The sequence below is a fragment of the Leopardus geoffroyi genome, chromosome X (assembly GCF_018350155.1).
Source record: "Leopardus geoffroyi isolate Oge1 chromosome X, O.geoffroyi_Oge1_pat1.0, whole genome shotgun sequence".
In the NCBI taxonomy this organism is placed as follows: domain Eukaryota; kingdom Metazoa; phylum Chordata; class Mammalia; order Carnivora; family Felidae; genus Leopardus; species Leopardus geoffroyi.
The window spans coordinates 43062768-43080118 of NC_059343.1; the positions used below are offsets into that span (position 1 = coordinate 43062768).

At 40.0% G+C, this 17351-nt stretch overlaps 1 long non-coding RNA gene across 6 annotated transcripts in view; it reads left to right on the forward strand.

Annotated features, from left to right (window-relative positions):
- Positions 1 to 17351, forward strand: part of LOC123595033 — a 162178-nt gene that overhangs the window by 36877 nt on the left and 107950 nt on the right. Inside the window, exon 1 of one of the 6 annotated variants that reach the window (XR_006710998.1) lies at positions 9882 to 9904. The exons of the other annotated variants lie outside the window; for them this stretch is intronic. This is a non-coding gene — a long non-coding RNA (uncharacterized LOC123595033). Of the gene's footprint in view, positions 1 to 9881; positions 9905 to 17351 lie in introns of those variants that run through there. 6 annotated transcript variants of the gene reach the window in all.

Consider the following 17351-nt stretch of genomic DNA (forward strand, 5'->3'; position numbering starts at 1 on the left):
GAGTTGATTGGGCCACGTTGAACGTTGCCTTCCTTTGTTATGGAAAGGCCTCCACCACATTCCTTAGGGAGGGGCTCTACCACAATATGAACCCCATATTCATATTGGGGTTAGACAAATCACAAGTGGTTGAAGTCTAGCAATAGGACCTGCATGCAAGATAGGTCTTCAGCACCTGTTTTTTTCTGAAGACCAGTGTTTCTTCCATCATTAGAATGGAATGCAGGTAAATTGGCAGATATTGATATCATGATAATATTTAATTATTTTAATGTTTATTTTTGAGAGTGTGAGAGAGGGACAGAGCACAAGCAGGGGAGGGGCAGAAAGAGAGGGAGACACAGAATCCAAAGCAGGTTTCAGGTTCCAAGCTGTCAGCATGGAGCCCAATGTGGGGCCTGAACCCACGAACTGCGAGATCATGACCTGAGCCAAAGTCGGACACTTAACCAACTGAGCCACCCAAGTGCCCTGATATCATGAAAATATTAACCAAACAATAATTTGGTTGTATTCTTTGTTTTTCAGTAATACCAAATCTATCTAGCATCCTTAAAAATGGAGGAGAGGCAATGTATACAATACTTCACATATATAAACTACATGTACCAACAATATATTATACCTTGCCCTACATTTAGCAGAGAATGTTATACACAGTTCCAAACTTTTTTCTGTAGACATCTCTCTTTAAAAAAAAAAAACTGGCCAGCAATATCGTGGTTCATTTGATTTAATTCACCCCTTTTCAGATCTCTTCCCTCAGTGACACTGCAGCTGTTCCTGACCCTTCTGTCATCATGCCTGTTTCTAACATCCCATTTGCAGGTCATTGCTTCAAATGTGCTATAGGAAGGAACTAGACATACAAGCTTGTTAGAAGGTGGTGTGTGGGGGGAGGAACTCCAAATCTGAATGAAGGCCCAGGGCAATGAAATTGTTCAGCTTTGGAGGATGGGCTGTGTTAATGGATGTTTCTGAGATCCATTGTTTTGCTTGCATGATTCTTGCCTTCCACTTTGGTCGAGGTGGCTGTCAGACTGACACCTCAGGAGGACATCACTGCAAACCTTACGTCCACTAGTCTTGTGCAAGGTCTTTGTCTGGGAATTTCAAAGGAACACATGACTCTGAATTCTTGGGAACTCAGTCTATTTTGGGATAGTGAATCCTCCTAAGAACAAGGCAACACATCACACATTCATCACATATGAAGTGGTTTGACACTGAAAGAACACATTATAAAGATTTTCTGGAAGAGATATAGGTGCAATCAATTTTCTTTTGAAAGAGTGACAGATAAGTGTAGGGGAGGAAAAATTTCTCCTTATTCCTTTCTAGGTTTCTTTCCTGGACTAATAATTAAGTTGACATAAGACAGATTAACAGGAAAAAAACCAGATTTCGTAAGTATAGGAACCCCGTAAAAATATGAGACCCAAAGGGCAGCCAGGTCATTAGGCTTATGTAACATTTTGAGTTAAGGAAAGAAGTAGGTGTCTGGGGATGCAAAGGAGAAAAAGGCCATTCACAGGAAGGTGAGAGAAGATTGTTGGAGAACAAAGGTTGTCTTGTTGTGTAGATAAGTTTCTTAGGTAAAAGGAATCTCTGGTAATAGCTCTCTTCCTAGTACAGGCCCACTATCCAATGTAAATTTAGGCAGTTGAGGAAGAGGTAAAGAGCTTTTCCTGAATCTGCTGAGTTTTGATTGCCTTTAAGTTAAAATAATCCTTATTCCAGGGAGGCATATTTTGGGGTGGCAAAATCTCTCTTTCATATGCTTTGGTGAGAGCAGAAGGCTGTTGAAATATAATTTTCAGAGAAAGGTAAAATCATTACTCTCATACAGATATGAAAGTCAACACATGTTAAGGAAATAATTTAACTCCTATTAAAGAGAACCAGAACCTTACAGTAGTTAAAGCAGTAAAAACAGACTTTATTCAGGAACTATTATATTAGCAAAAAAGAGACCTCAATGTAGAAGTGAGCTCAATTCTAAATACAACAAAGGAAGCTGGGGATTTATAGCCTAGGAGCAGAATGAGGGGATCAGTGGATGGAGAATTACTGAGAGGAGACATCAAAGGTAGGGAGATCTTACTAAATTGAGCTAATGGGATTCTTACTGAAAGAAGGCCAGGAGGATGGGATATCAAGGCTGGGGAGATTCTCGCTAAAATGATTTAGAATTTTTGCTACAATTGGGCTATGCAGGTCCCCCAAGGATGTCAAGGCCTAGCTGAGAAGAGGGCTCAGGGAAGCTTGACCAAAGTTTGGTCAAGGAGAGTCTTTGTCACTTCTGTGATATGAGAGAACCAGGCAGATTTTATAATTGGTTCAAAGGAAAGGTCAAAACTGCACAGATTTATATGAAGTAAAGCAACATTGGGACAAGTTGCAAAGGTCCACAAAAATCATTTTGCCAGAGAGGGGATGAAGCTAATTGCAATTACTGCCAAACAGGACAGAATTTCCATATATATCAGTTACCTACAGCTTACAAAGAATTGCGAAATAGCTCAAAGACAATGACTAGGGCTAGAATCTGATAACCCTGATACAGAGTTTTCCATTGAAACACAAATATTTCTCTATAAGGAGCTTTGGCAAGGTGAATGGAGGGGTTAAGAGCAGAGAAATTGAAAGAGGAGGAATTTAGGAAGAGTACAAAAGCCCTTAAAGGTTAATCTATTGGGTTGGACTTGCAATATGATCAGTAGGAGATGCAGTGGTTTTTTTTCAGAATGAAAAAGATTTCATTTCAGATTCTCTAAATCTTTAATGTGTGAAGATCCCGTGTCTGCATATTTGATCCTAATGGCTTTAGGATTCCTATCAGCTGATTCTAGCTACTCCCAGTTCCTGTGGTTACAGACCTTTTCACTGAACCATGTCTTCTCTGAAGTTGTTCTTTATGAGGGTTTTGAAAACCTTTGGACAGCTTTGAGCTGTATGGGTGGGGTGGGGAGAGAGACGATGAGAGATTTGGTTTATTTCTATGTTGGCTTTTATTTTTAATGTTTATTTTTTGAGAGAGAAAGAGGGAGGGAGAGTGTGAGTGGGGGAGGGGTAGAGAGTGAGGGAAGCACAGAATCTGAAGCAGGCTCCAGAAATCATTATCCGGTGCTTTTGTTTATCATTTTATAATTTTGGAGGGGGATTTAAAATTTGCTTTTTTTCAGATTCTGTGACTAATGTCTTGCCTCTTTTTTTAAAAAAAATTAGATTTATTTATTTTTGATACAGAGAGACAGAGCACAAGTGGGGGAGGGGCAGAGAGAGAAGGAGACACAGAATCTGAAGCAGGCTCCAGGCTCTGAGCTGTCAGCACAGAGCCTGATGCGGGGCTCAAACCCACGAACCATGAGATCATGACCTGAGCCGAAGTCAGATGCTTAACCAACTGAGCCACCCAGGTGCCCCAGCTTTTATTTTTAAAATAACTCGGTACTCCTTGTAAAGTTTTCCCTCAGAACAGTTTTTCCTCTGCACACCTTTTTCCTCATCATTTTAATGTCTGCAGTTTTGTCTGTTGAGTCGAAAGGAATGGTCAGAACTTCATGAACCACCTGCCAGAATAGAGGGACCAAATTGTGTAGGCGGGGCCCCTAGAGGGGATAGTAAGGTGAGAGGAGGAATGGGAATATGGGTAAGCATGGTGAGGGGGCAGGGAATGTGGGAGAAACATAAAAGACAAGAGAGCTAGGAATGGCTTATCATGACAAATGGTTTAGTCAGGAAATGGGAGCCAAAATTCCATTCCTGCTAGAACATTTTGCTCAAAAAGTTTTTGGATGGAGCTATAAGGGACGAAAAAGTTTTCCTTGACCCTCTTAGGGTCCCTAGCTAGGTCTGAAAATTAAATGGACAAAGACAGATTAACAGGAGAAAAGCATACACATCTGTTTGATGTATGTTTTATGTGGCATGGGAGCCTTAATGAGGCCTGACCTAACATACTTGAGTATTTTTATGCTAGGTTTGATAAGAAGTAGACTGTTGTAGAGGAATATGATAGGCAAGAAGTATAAAGTTAAGTGTAGTAAACTGAGGGAAACTTAGCAAGGCCTGTTCTTTCAGATTCTTCTCAGCATCCTTTGTCTTTAGATATAAGGATGCTCTTTTCCTCTGGGTACAGGAGGGCACCTCTCACATGAGAGTCTTATGACCTGCTTTCGGAGAGAAGGATGAGGGAAGGTGCTTTTGCTGCTTTTTTTTCAAACTCCTTCAGCTTGAAATATTCTATATGCCAAGGTACCATATTTTGGGGTATTGTGTCCTGATCCCTATCATGGCCAAGAATCTTTATTCTCTTTTTCTATGAAAAAATTTTTTATTATAAAATGGTCTTTATATTTCCTTCTATAATAGAATTCCCACAGAAATATTATGATTTATGGGGTTTGAAGGAATATTTATGTATACTCATTGAGTCATTTTTTAAATGAGATATAATTGACATATAATTATATGTTTAAAATGTGCAATGTGTTGATTTGGTACATTTATATATTGCAATGTGATTACTACTGTAGCATTAGCTAATGCCTCTATGATGTCACATAATTATCATTTTTTTTGTGGTGGCAACATTTAAGATCCAGTCTCTTGGTAATTTGAAGTATATAATGCAATATTGTTGACTATAATCACTATGCAGTGCATTAGATCTCCAGAACTTATTTATCCTACATAATTGCAGCTTTGTACCCTTTGACCAATTTCTCCCCACTTCCCCCCAACCCCAGCCCTGGTAACCACCATTCTACTCTCTGTTCCTATGAGTTTGGCTTTTTTAGATTCCACGTGAAAGGAACAATCCAAATGACAGCCCTACCTTAGTTTAAAGCTAGGTTCTCTTTTCTGCTTATTATGGATCTTTGATAAGAAATACAATTGCTGAGAAGTCTGTTTTGCTTGCTGTTTGCTACGAGCATTGTGAGACCTTTCCTGAATGTAACCAGCTGTGTAGTAGAATGGGTTGTAAACCTTCCTAAATGTAGTCTGATATGTAATGGAATGAGTGATTGTACATAAACTAACCGGCATTTCTCGCTTCTGTAAACCTGCTTGCTTAGCACATTCCTCACCTACCCCCTTCCCCCTTTTTTTCCTCCCGCCACAAGTAACGGACAAAGCCTTCCCGCCAAAGGACAGACAAAGGACGCCCAATCAGAGAACAACAAATGTCCTTACTTTAAAATCTACTAATCAGGCCCCTCATAATTTGAAACCTCACCTGTGCTATTTGTCTCTGTCTATAAAAACGCTGTACCAACCCTGATCGAGGCCTCTTAACGTCACCGGCAACGAGTGCGCAGAGGTCCAGATTCGAACCTGCAGTAAATGACCCTTGCCACTTGGCTTTGACTTACGACTCTGGTGGTCTTTTGTGGGAGGTTTTGGAACTTCAGGCATTACACACGTATAACTGAGATCATAGAGTACTTGTCTTTTCTTTGACTTACCTCACTTAGCATAATGTCCTCAAGGTCCATCCATGTTGTTGCAAATGGCAGGATTTTCTTCTTTCTCATGGCTGAATGATATTCCATTGTATATATATATAACATATCTTTTTTATCCATTCATCTGTTGATGGCCACTTGGGTTGTTTCCATATATTGGTTATTATGAATAATGTTGCAATGAACATGGAGGTGCAGATATCTTTTCAACGTCCTGTTTTCATTTCCTTCAGATATACACCTAGGAGTGGGATTGCTGGATCATATAGTTGTTCTATTTTTTTTAATGTTTATTCATTTTTGAGAAAGAGAGAGAGACAGGGTGTGAGTGGGGGAGGGGCAGAGAGAGAGGGAGACACAGAATCTGAAGCAGGCTCCAGGCTCTGAGCTGTCAGCACAGAGCCCAGTGCAGAGCCAAACTTGGACACTTAACCAACTGAGCCACCCAGGCACCCCACAGTAGTTCTATTTTTAATTTTCTGAGGAACCTCCATTCTATTTTTCACAGTGGCTGTACCAATTTACATTCCCACTAACAGTGCATGAGGGTTCCCTTTTTGCCACATCCTTGCAGACACTTGTTATCTCATCTTGATGATAGCCATTCTAACAGGTGTGAAGTGATAGGTCATTAGTTTTGATTTGCATTTCCCTGATGACTCATGTTGAGCATCTTTGCATGTACCTCTTGGCTGTTTGGATATCTTCCTTGAAAAAAACATCTGTTCTGTTCTTCTGCCCATTTTTACATTGGGTTGTTTGGTTTTTGTTATTAAGTTGTAGGAGTTCTTTATATATTTTGGATATTAACCTCTTATCAGATATAGGACTTGTAAATATTTTCTCCCATATCTTAGGTTACCTGGGTCATTTTTGGTTAGATGACATTTCTCCTTTCTTTTTTTGTGAGTAGAGCAGGAAAAGCAACATGAAACTCAAATATAAAGCCAGAAGGCTCAAAAGCCACATTTGTGTCTTTGGCTCTATTTAGGCAATGGTCACAGAGTACCGTTGGTGTTCAGATGACACCCAATAAATACTATGGTCAGCTTCAGTTTGAGCTCACAAGTGACAAAGACTCTGTCCTTGACCAAACTTTAGTCAGGCTCCTCTGAGACCTCTTTTCAACTAGGCCTTTTCTTTGGACCCTGTCTTCAGTTTGCTTAGTCCAGTTGCAACAAGAATCCTGCTAAGTTAGTTTAGAGAGAATCCTCTTTTTTTTAAGATTTTATTTTTAAGTAATCTCTATACCCATCATGGGGTTCGAACTTACAACCCTGAGATCAAGAGTTGCATGCTCTACCAACTGAGTCAGCTGAGTGCCCTGAGAATCCCTACTCTTGATATCTGATCATTCTGGCTTTCTTTCAGTAAGAATCCTGTTGAGTTAGTTTAGCAAGAATCCCCCTACCCATGATGTTTCCTTTGAGTAATTTTCCATCTACTGACCCCTCATTTGGCTCACTGGTTATAAATCTTCACTTGTCCTTGTTATATTTGGAGTTGAGCCCAATATCTCTCCTCTATGGTGATAGTCTCGACACACTTGAAGGGGTCCAGAATAAGCTACTGTGGCATAAAAATTGTTTTGAGAGGAAGGCATCTGAGTTCCTGAAATCTCTTATCTGCCTAAAAGCAGAGCCTCCCAAAAGAACTCAACTGTCATAAATCCCCTTCTTGGGAGCAACCAGGGATGATTGGCTCTTATCAATGGAGATGAGAAGTCTCCACAGGATGCCTGAACAGATGTCATAAAACTACCATATCTCCTATCTGTTCTCCTAAGGGCCTATTATCTTTCCAAAAAGTCACTTGTTTTTCTGTAAGTACCCTTATCCTGCACCCTTCCCCTATCAAGATGGTGTATAAGCCCCAAGTTTTAAATGCCTCCTTAAGTCATATTTTTCTGTGATGTACACACAAGAATAAAAATCTGTTTTACTCTTGATAATCTGTTGTAGGAGAGGAAAACAAAATCTGTTTCTTCTACTCATCCTGGTTTCATTGGCTGGGGCTCTGCAAATTTGACTGACAAAAGACATACTAACAAGAGAAAAACAAATAGAAGTTTATTAATGTGTACATTTGAAATACACATGGGAGAATACTCATTGATGATTAACTCAAAGGGGTGGTTTGAACTTGGGCTATATGGCATCTTGACAAGAGAACAACACATTTTTTTAGAGGCGTGACAAGATAAAGGAAAAGGACTTTGAGTCTGTAAGGGTGGCAAATTATGAGAAGGTAAATATATGGAAGAACTAATGGAAGATAAGGGCTAGTTAGAAATGTTTGCTATGTTGATTTTTCTGGTGCTCTCTCTGGGCTGTTAAGTCTAGAGTTGTCTCTGGTGATTAACTTCTGTCCTTCCTCATAGACAGGAGAGGGGGAACATCTTTACAAATTTATGTTCTACTTGTAGACAGAGGGAGGGCAGAGAGCTTTTTTTGTATCTGCTTCTTCTCACTTGTCTTCAGCTTAAAAGAATTCTTATGCCAACATAGCATATTTTGGGATGGCATATTCTGCTACTGTTCACTGTCAGTTTAATTTGCAGTCTCCCAAGCACTGAACCTAAGAGAGTAGAGGGAAAGTTTTTCCTCCCTGATTGATATACCTTTTGCAATAGTTCTGACTAAAGTCTTCTGTAGCATGTTAACAAGTGTCAAAATCTTTTTAACAGATGGGATTTTAAGAGTCTATAAGTTACTTCCTGCCTGAGGTCCTTCCTTTTCCTTAAACACATCCTTATGTTATAAAAGCTTATTGTCATCTCTCTGGCATTATGCTACCTAGGGTATTAGGTCAGCTACATTGGCAAGTTCATTTTATTGAATTAAATTTTGCTATTTTTAAAGCTGTCATTTTTGATGCCTTTTTCTTACCAACCATTCCCAAACTGGAGATACTAAAATGAAAAAGAACACTTTTCACCCATTTTCCTTGCTCTTTTGAGTTAACAACAATGGTTCAGGACACATTTCAAGTTTCAGACAAGTAGTATTTATTGAGAAATTAAGTGCATGGTTATTTCCATGCTGGCTTTTTGGGAGATTCCATTTTTAAAATTATTTATTTATTTATTTATTTATTTATTTATTTATTTATTATTTTTTAAAATTTACATCCAAATTAGTTAGCATATAGTACAACAATGATTTCAGGAATAGATTCCTTAGTGCCCCTTACCCATTTAGCCCATCCCCCCTCCCACAACCCCTCCAGTAACCCTCAGTTTGTTCTCCATATTTATGAGTCTCTTCTGTTTTGTCCCCGTCCCTGTTTTTATATTATTTTTGTTTCCCTTCCCTTATGTTCATCTGTTTTGTCTCTTAAAGTCCTCATATGAGTGAAGTCATATGATTTTTGTCTTTCTCTAATTTCACTTAGCATAATACCCTCCAGTTCCATCCACGTAGTTGCAAATGGCAAGATTTCATTCTTTTTGATTGCTGAGTAATACTCCATTGTATATATATACCACATCGTCTTTATCCATTCATCCATTGATGGACATTTGGGCTCTTTCCATACTTTGACTATTGTTGATAGTGCTGCTATAAACATCGGGGTGCATGTGTCCCTTCAAAACAGCACACCTGTATCCCTTGGATAAATGCCTAGTAGTGCAATTGCTGGGTTGTAGGGTAGTTCTATTTTTAGTTTTTTGAGGACCCTCCATACTGTTTTCCAGAGTGGCTGCACCAGCTTGCATTCCCAAGAAAACCATTGTTTTATACTTTGCTGAATACAATCCCAGATATGTGACTCTGAGTCTACATATATGTAGACAGAGTTGTTTGCAATTTTGTATAAATGGGGTAACAGAATCAATGTATGATATTTTGTAAACTTGATATCAGTATCTTTGGGACCTACCTGTTTTCAGGAGAAAAGACCCAATCTTTAATGAAAGAAAAACAGCTTGTGTTTGATTTCTACAGTTTTATAATATTCACCATTTTATATGAAGAATAAAAACAATTCTAGTCTTAAAGTACATATCCCAAACCAACAGGTCACAGATTTTTTACTGCTCTTTATGTCATTACCCTTTTTTCCTTTGTTAATTGCAAAGCTAATAAAGAAATAGATTAAAATAAACAAAAAATATTTAAGTGGAGGAGAATTAGACTCCACCCCTTGATGAGGGGATTGTAAATGAATTTGAAGATGTTTTACAAGCACCGTATCCTCTAACTTCTGCTTGATTTTGGACAATGCATGTGTGTAGGTATGGGTGGGAAGAAGTGGGCACCAGCAGATCAGAGTGTGGTTAGAGAGAGAGTTTGTAGGTATTTATCTGTCCATTCTGCCCCCCTAACTCTCTCCCTCCCTGGCTGTGCATCTGTCAATGACTCTGGTTTTCTACCTGCAGCCATAGCTCCTGTCCACTGGCACCTCTTCTGCTTGAATTCTCACGGATTCCAGTAAGACTTCTTCTTCCCCATGCCCCTTCACCTCAAGGGTTGGTAATGGCTTCTCCCTGTTGCTACTCCCCAGGTGTCCCAGCACCCTTAACTTCCTTTAACTCTGTTAAAACCTTCAACCGAGTTTAAGGGTTTAAAGTTTAAAGGTTTGCATGGTCCATTAATTCAAGTCTTTCAATTTAAACACTTTGAACCATCTTTTTTATCACCATTAAGCTGACTAATTCAAGGGACTAAAATGGAGATAAAAAGACTATTGGGGGGATGTTATAGTGGTACAATGAAAGATGATAAAGGCCTGAGGGTAGTAGATGGACTCCAGATGGATTATTAAGTAAATTTTGCAAAACCTTGTGACAGATCATAGATTATAGGACTCATGACTGTAAATCAAATGTGTAAAGCGTCTGTGTCAAGAAGAGCAGATGGAAGATTAGGACAAATCAGGCAGTTACCAGAGGTCAATGTTTTGGAGGTCACAAGGCAGAGCTGATGACCCCAGGAGCCAGATATGTCCACATGAGCACTGATCCTAAGCCAGAAGTTGTTTGGCTCAGTCTTTTCTTCTTGTTAGAGTTGCAAGAATTAAATGAACTAAAGTCACACAAAAATGCTTTGAATATTGTAAAGTGCTATATATGTGTGAATTCCAATGGTAATTAATATTATAATTACAACAATTATTGTAATTATTTCTGGATATTTACATATGTAACGTAATATATTTTGATCATATACAGAAGGGAATTTGAGTTCAATTGAAGAAGTGATAGAAATGATATTTCCCCGTGGTTCTTTTTGTTAAACTGGAGAGATTCTATCGTTTAAGATCCTCTCTTTTCCACAAATGCTTATCCTTGTGTCTCTGTCTACTCATTGTCACTACTTACTGTTCTTTACCTTTAAGGAAGGGGACAGTAACACAGATGATCTTCCACAATCGCATTAGTGTCCTTGCAATTTCTAACTCTCATTCCACGGGCAATGAGAACAAAGGTAGCTAAGCAATTTGACAGGTGTACTCAGGAGAAGCTACAGGTTGGTCCAATATAAACAACTGAGCAGATACTATGCAGATAGATAATCCAGTTAATATCCCCACTCCCTATATTTTAAATTGTGGTAAAATACACATAACATAGGATTTATCATCTTAACTATTTGAAAAAAAATTATGTTTATTTATTTTTGAAAGAGTGAGAGAGCGTGAGCAGGGGAGAGGCAGAGATAGAGGGAGACACAGAATCTGAAGAAGGCTCCAGGCTCTGAGCTATCAGCTTGAACTCATGAGCCATGAGATCATGACCTGAGCCGAAGTCGGATGTTTAACTGACTGAGCCACCCAGGTGCCCCTCAACCGTTTTTAAGTGTACAGTTCACTAAGGATATTCACACTGTTGAGCAACAGGTCTCCAGAACTTTTCCATCTTCCCAAACTGAAACTTTATACCCATTGAACACTAATTCCCGATTTACCCCTTCCCCAGCCGCTGGTTTTGGTTCTTGTGAGTAATGCTGCTAGTCAGCACTTTCATAGGGTCTATATTGCAAGGTTTGTGTATTATGTATTTTTGGTCTGTATTCAGGTGTGGAGTCTCTGAAATCTTTGAGGGTTTGTGTCCCAAGGTATAACTCTGAGGTATTCAGAGAATCTTTTTCAGGATGTGAGATTTTATTTTATTTATTTTTTTAGGATGTGAGATTTTTTTTTTTTTCAACGTTTATTTATTTTTGGGACAGAGAGAGACAGAGCATGAACGGGGGAGGGGCAGAGAGAGAGGGAGACACAGAATCGGAAACAGGCTCCAGGCTCTGAGCCATCAGCCCAGAGCCCGACGCGGGGCTCGAACTCACGGAGTGTGAGATCGTGACCTGGCTGAAGTCGGACGCTCAACCGACTGCGCCACCCAGGCGCCCCTCGGATGTGAGATTTTTTTTAAAGACTTTTATTTATTTTTTTTTAAATTTTTTTAATGTTTTATTTATTTTTGAGACAGAGACAGAGCATGACAGAGCATGAATGGGGGAGGGGCAGAAAGAGAGGGAGACACAGAATAGGAAGCAGACTCCAGGCCCGGAGCCATCAGCCCAGAGCCTGACGTGGGGCTTGAACTCACGGACCGCGAGATCATGACCTGAGCTGAAGTCGGACGCTTAACCGACTGAGCCACCCAGGCACCCCAGGATGTGAGATTTTAAAGTGCTTTCATTGTCTGTGTTCCAAGGTTTGAATCTGAGATAATTAGGCTTGGATTCAGTGTATGCGGTCACTGAAATTCTTTAGTCAGTGTTCCATGATTTATGGCTGATTTATTTGGGAGGTCTAGGTTCAGGGTCTGAAGTCTTAGAACTTTTATTTTTTATTAAAATTTTTTTCAGCACAGAGCCCAATGCCGAGCTTGAACCCAAAACCATGAGATCATGACCTGAGCCAAAGTCAGACGCTTAACTGACTGAGCCACCTAAGCACCCTTGAAGTCTTAGAACTTTTAGAGAGTCTGTCCAAATTTGGTTGTGAGGTATTTGGTGTCTGAAGTCAGAGTGTGAGGTCCTTGAACTCACCCAGTATCTGTGCTCCAAAGTTTGAATCTGAGGTATGTGGGGTTTGTGTTCAGGTTGTGTGCTGTCTGAAATCTTTGAAGGTCTGTGTTTCAAGATATGAGTCTGAGGCAATTGAGAATCTGTGTTCAGGGCCTCCTGTCTCCAAATTCTTGAGGCTCTGTTCCATTGTGGGAGTTCAGGTACTTGACATTTGTGTTCATTGTGTGAAATCTTTGAATATTTGAGGGTTTGTGTCACAAGGTTTGGGTCTGAGGTATCTGTGGGTCTGTGTTCAAGGTGTAAGGTCTCTGAAATTTTATGTTATGTTATGTTATGTTATGTTACGTTATGTTATGTTATTTTTTATTTTTTTGAGAGAGAGACTACAAACAGGGGAGGGGCAGAGAGAGAGAGAGGTGGGGGGAGGCACAGAATCCAAAGCAGGCTTCAGGCTCTGAGCTGGCAGCACAGAACCCGACTTGGGGCTCGAACTCATGAACCATGAGATCATGATCTGAGCCAAAGTCGGAGGCTCAACCAACTGAGCCACTCAGGTGCCTTGAGGTCTGTGTTCCAAGTGTGAGTTTGAGGTATTTGGGGTCTGCTTTCAGGGAGTGAGGTCTCTAAACACTTGGAGGCTCTCTTCCAAGGTTTGAGTCTGATATATTTGAGGTTTCTGTTCTAGATGTGAAGTCCCTGAGCTGCACAAGGTTCTGTGTTCCAAGGTTTGAGTCTGAGGCATCTGGGGGTCTTTGTTCAGGGTTGAAGTCTCTGAACTCTTTGAGGCTTTCTCCCAAGGTTTGAATCTGAGGTATTTATTTATTTTTTTCAGGTTGTAAGGTTTCTAAATGCTTTGATGGTCTGTGTTCCAAGGTTTAACTATAAGGTATTTAGATGTCTGTGTTCAGGGTTTGACTTCCCTAAATTCTTTGAGGATGTGTGTCCCAAGGCTTGAAACATAGTTAACAGGAGGATCTTAATTCATGGTACATGATAAATAAACTCCTTAAGGATCTGTTCCAAGGTTTGCATCTGAGGTATTTGGCAATCCAGGTTGAGGATGTGGGTTATCTAAAGTATTTGAGTCTATTTTCTTTTTTTTTTTTTTAGGTATAATTTATTGTCAAATTGGCTAACATACAGTGTATACAGTGTGCTCTTGGTTTCAAGGGTAGATTCCTATGATTCATTGCTTATATACAACACCCAGTGCTTATCTTAAAGAGTGCCCTCCTCAATGCCCATCACCCATTTTACCCTCTCCCCACCTCCCCCCATCAACCCTCAGTTTGTTCTCTGTATTTAAGAGTCTTTTAAGAGTCTGTTTTCTAAGTTTTGAATCTGAGGTATTCTGAGTCTGCATCCAGGGTTGGGATTTTCTGAACTCTTCTAGGGTCTGTGTTGCATGAATTAATTCAGAGATATTTGGGAACTGTGTTCAAATGTGAGGCCTTCCAGGGTCCACCCTATGGTTTGATTCAGGGATATTTCAGGTTCAATATTTAGAGTTAGAACTCTCTGAACTCTTTGGAGGTCTGTGTATCAGGTTTTGAGGTTTATGTATTTGGCGAAATCTGGTCACGGTATGAGTTCTGTTTTAATACATGTTTTGTTATTATTCAGGTATGGTAAGGCCAACAAATCAGGAAATGACTGTTTTTGAGAAGATAATTTTTTTATACTTACATATCCCAAGAGAAGATGGAATGCTGAACTATTCAGTGCCACATGGGGAAGCACCAGGGTTAGTCAGGAGGCAGAGAGATGAGGAAATTGTGAGCAAGAGTTTCTATTGTGGTTTTCACTGAAAGGAGTAGGCTAGGCAGGGTAATTAGTTTTGGATTTGGCTAATTTGAATAGTTTTAGTGGATTCTGTTTATAGGGGCTGTCTCTGGTTGTCTGGTACCTGGCCCTGGGTGATTAGGGCAGAGGAATAGTGGTCTGCAGTGTGAGAGCCTGGGGTATGGGCTGTGGATTGGTTCATTTATATTTGAAAAGTGCTCTCTCAGGCAAGTTGTTTACTGTTTCTAGGACTTGACTAACCTTGGGAGAGGCAGTCCCTCCAGGGTCAGCAAATCATAAGAATACAGATGTCAAATCATAAGAATACAGAATACAAAAGACGTGGGTTAATGTAGGATCTCTGAAATCAGTAAGTGTGTTTCTCAGTGTTTGAGTCTGAAGTATTTGGAGTCCTATTTGTTACTGGTGTAAGGTCTCTGAATGCATTCTTGGTCTGTGTCCTATGGTTTTAGTCTGAGGTGTTTGCAGTCTATGTTCAGGGTTTGAGATATCCGATCTTGAGGATCTGTGACAAAGTTTCGATGTAGGGTGTTTGGGTATTTTTTTTGTTGTTGAGGATGTAAGGTCTCTGAAGTCTTTGAGGGTCCGTGTCTCAAATATTGAGTCTGAGGTGTTTGGAAGTTCATGTTCTTGGCGTGAGGTCTAAAACTTTCTGTTGTTTTGAGTCTGAAATATTTCAGGTTCTTCATTTAGTATGTAAAATCTCTGAACTCTGAGCATGTTTGTCCTCAAGATTGAGTGTGATATATTTGGAATTCTGAGTTCAGGGTTTGTGTTCCCTAAATGCCTTGGTGATCTTTTTTTCAGTGTTTGAGTATTAGGTGTGAGACCTCTGAACTTCTAGAGGTTCTGTGTCTCAAGTTGGGTTTGAACTATTTGGGGCCTGAGTTCAGAATGTGTGGTCTTTGAACCCTTTCATTGCCTTTTTATTTTCTTTCTTTTTTTTAAATTTTTTAAATTTTTATTTTTTTTAAATTTTAAAAAAAATGTTTATTTTTGAGAGAGAGAGAGTGAGAGAGACAGAGCTCGAGAGGGGAAGGTCCAGAGAGAGAGGGAGACACAGAATCTGAAAAAGGCTCCAGGCTCTGAGCTGTCAGCACAGAGCCCGATGCGGGGCCTGAACTCACGAACTGCAAGATCATGACCTGAGCCGAAGTCGGACACTTAACCGACTGAGCCACCCAGGCGCCCCGCCTTTTTGTTTTCAATATTAATCTGAGATTTTTGGGATCGTCTTCAAGGTCTGAGGTCTTTGAACTCCTTGAGAGTGTGTATCCTAAACTTTGAGTCTGAGATATTTGGGGTCTTGTTCAAGGTATGGGATTTCTAAATCTTTTGATAGCCTGTTCCAAGGTTTGAGTCTGAGTTATTTGGGGGTCAGTTTTCAAGGTATGATATCTCTGCCCTCTGTAGTGTTCTGTTTCTCAATATTTTACTCTGAGATATGTAGGTGCTTGTGTTCAGGGTATGAGGTCTGTGAATTCATTGAGGGTTTATGTCCTCAGGTTTGAGTCTTAGGTAGTTGGGGGTCTGTCTTGTTGGCATGAGGTCTTTGAATTCTTTAAGTGTCTATCCCAAGGTTTGAATCTGATATGTTTGGAGTTATGTTTTCAAGGTGTGATGTCTCTGAACTCTTAAGGTCTGTCCTAGTGTTTAAGTTGAGGGATTTGGGTGTCTTTGATAAGTGTGTGAAGTCTCTGAACTCTTTGAGGGCCTACATCTAGTAAAGTAAGAATGAATCTAGATAGGACCCAGTATTTACCTAAGGGCTTTTCTATGTGTCTCACATATTTTTCTTTGCTGAATTATGAAAAACACCGACCCAAAATGGGAGAATTCACCCTTTGGAGGGGCACAGAACCCCTCTGAGGCCCTGAATGCCACCCCACGGTATAGTCTTTGGGTTCAATCCATGTGAAAGGCTGCTCTGAGAACTTCAACTACCACTTAATACTGGAAGCTCTGGCATCTTAGGAGGTTAACTCAAGAGTGGGTCCCAGACAACCAAGAAGCAATCTGAGTTCTGCTCCTTGGAAGATTGTGTGCTAATGATTCCTAGGGGTATAACCCAAACTGAACCAAGAGAAAAATCAACACACATAATACCTAGCTAAAGCCAAAGCCTAATGTTACATGAAAATGTCCAAATGAATGCAAAGTCTAGTCCTGATAGCCCAAATGTTTGGCATCCAGGAGGTATTCAATATATACAGGATAAATGAATGAATCCAAGTGGCAGCAGGGTATGGGGAAAGAGCTCTTTTTTGCCAGTAAAGTGCTCTGAACTTACAGTCTAGCTTTGCCTATTATGTCTTATGTGACTTTATGTAGGTTAATTCATGCTTCTGAACTTCAGTGTCATTTTTACTTGTAAAACATCATTATACCTATCAACTAGGTTTATTGGGAAGGTATGGAGATGGCTTATTTACACCAATGGAGGACCTAAGTATAGTGCCTGGGCAAAGCAGTGCCAAAAGCCATTGTTATGAATAAATTATCACAACCCATGCCTCTAGGTGCTGCTATGCCTTTGGAGGCCATGAGTGTGTGGTGCTCACTTAGTCAGTGGTTTGTACCCCTGTGCTCCTGTACTTCCTAAGGTTGGCATTTTCTCTGTTGGCATTCATCTCCTGGATCATCACACAAAACTTGACCACATATTAACCACTCTTTTCCAAGATCATCTAGCATCATTTCTGCAGTAACTCTCATAGTCAGGACACAGCACATATATTGTTTCTAATTCTTACAATAATAATAAAGTGGGGATGTGAAGTCCATTTAGAGATTTGGAAAGTGAGCTCAGAGAGGCTAATAAGTAACTTGCTCCAAGTTACATAAAGGGTCAAGTTACCATAAAGGGCAGCAATTGGTGGAAGGGCTGCAGCAAAACTCTAGCATGTCCATAGCAGATGCTATCTCAGAAGGGACTACAAAACACAATCCAGGAGTAAATTCATATATTTCAGCTAGTGTGGAGCCCCAGCTTCAGAGCTACCCAAGATTGGATGAATTGAGATCAGTGAGAAATAATGCAGTTTCAAGAGAATGGAGTGCATTTATTTTTCTTTTGCTGATTTCAAGATTTTCTCTTTGTCTT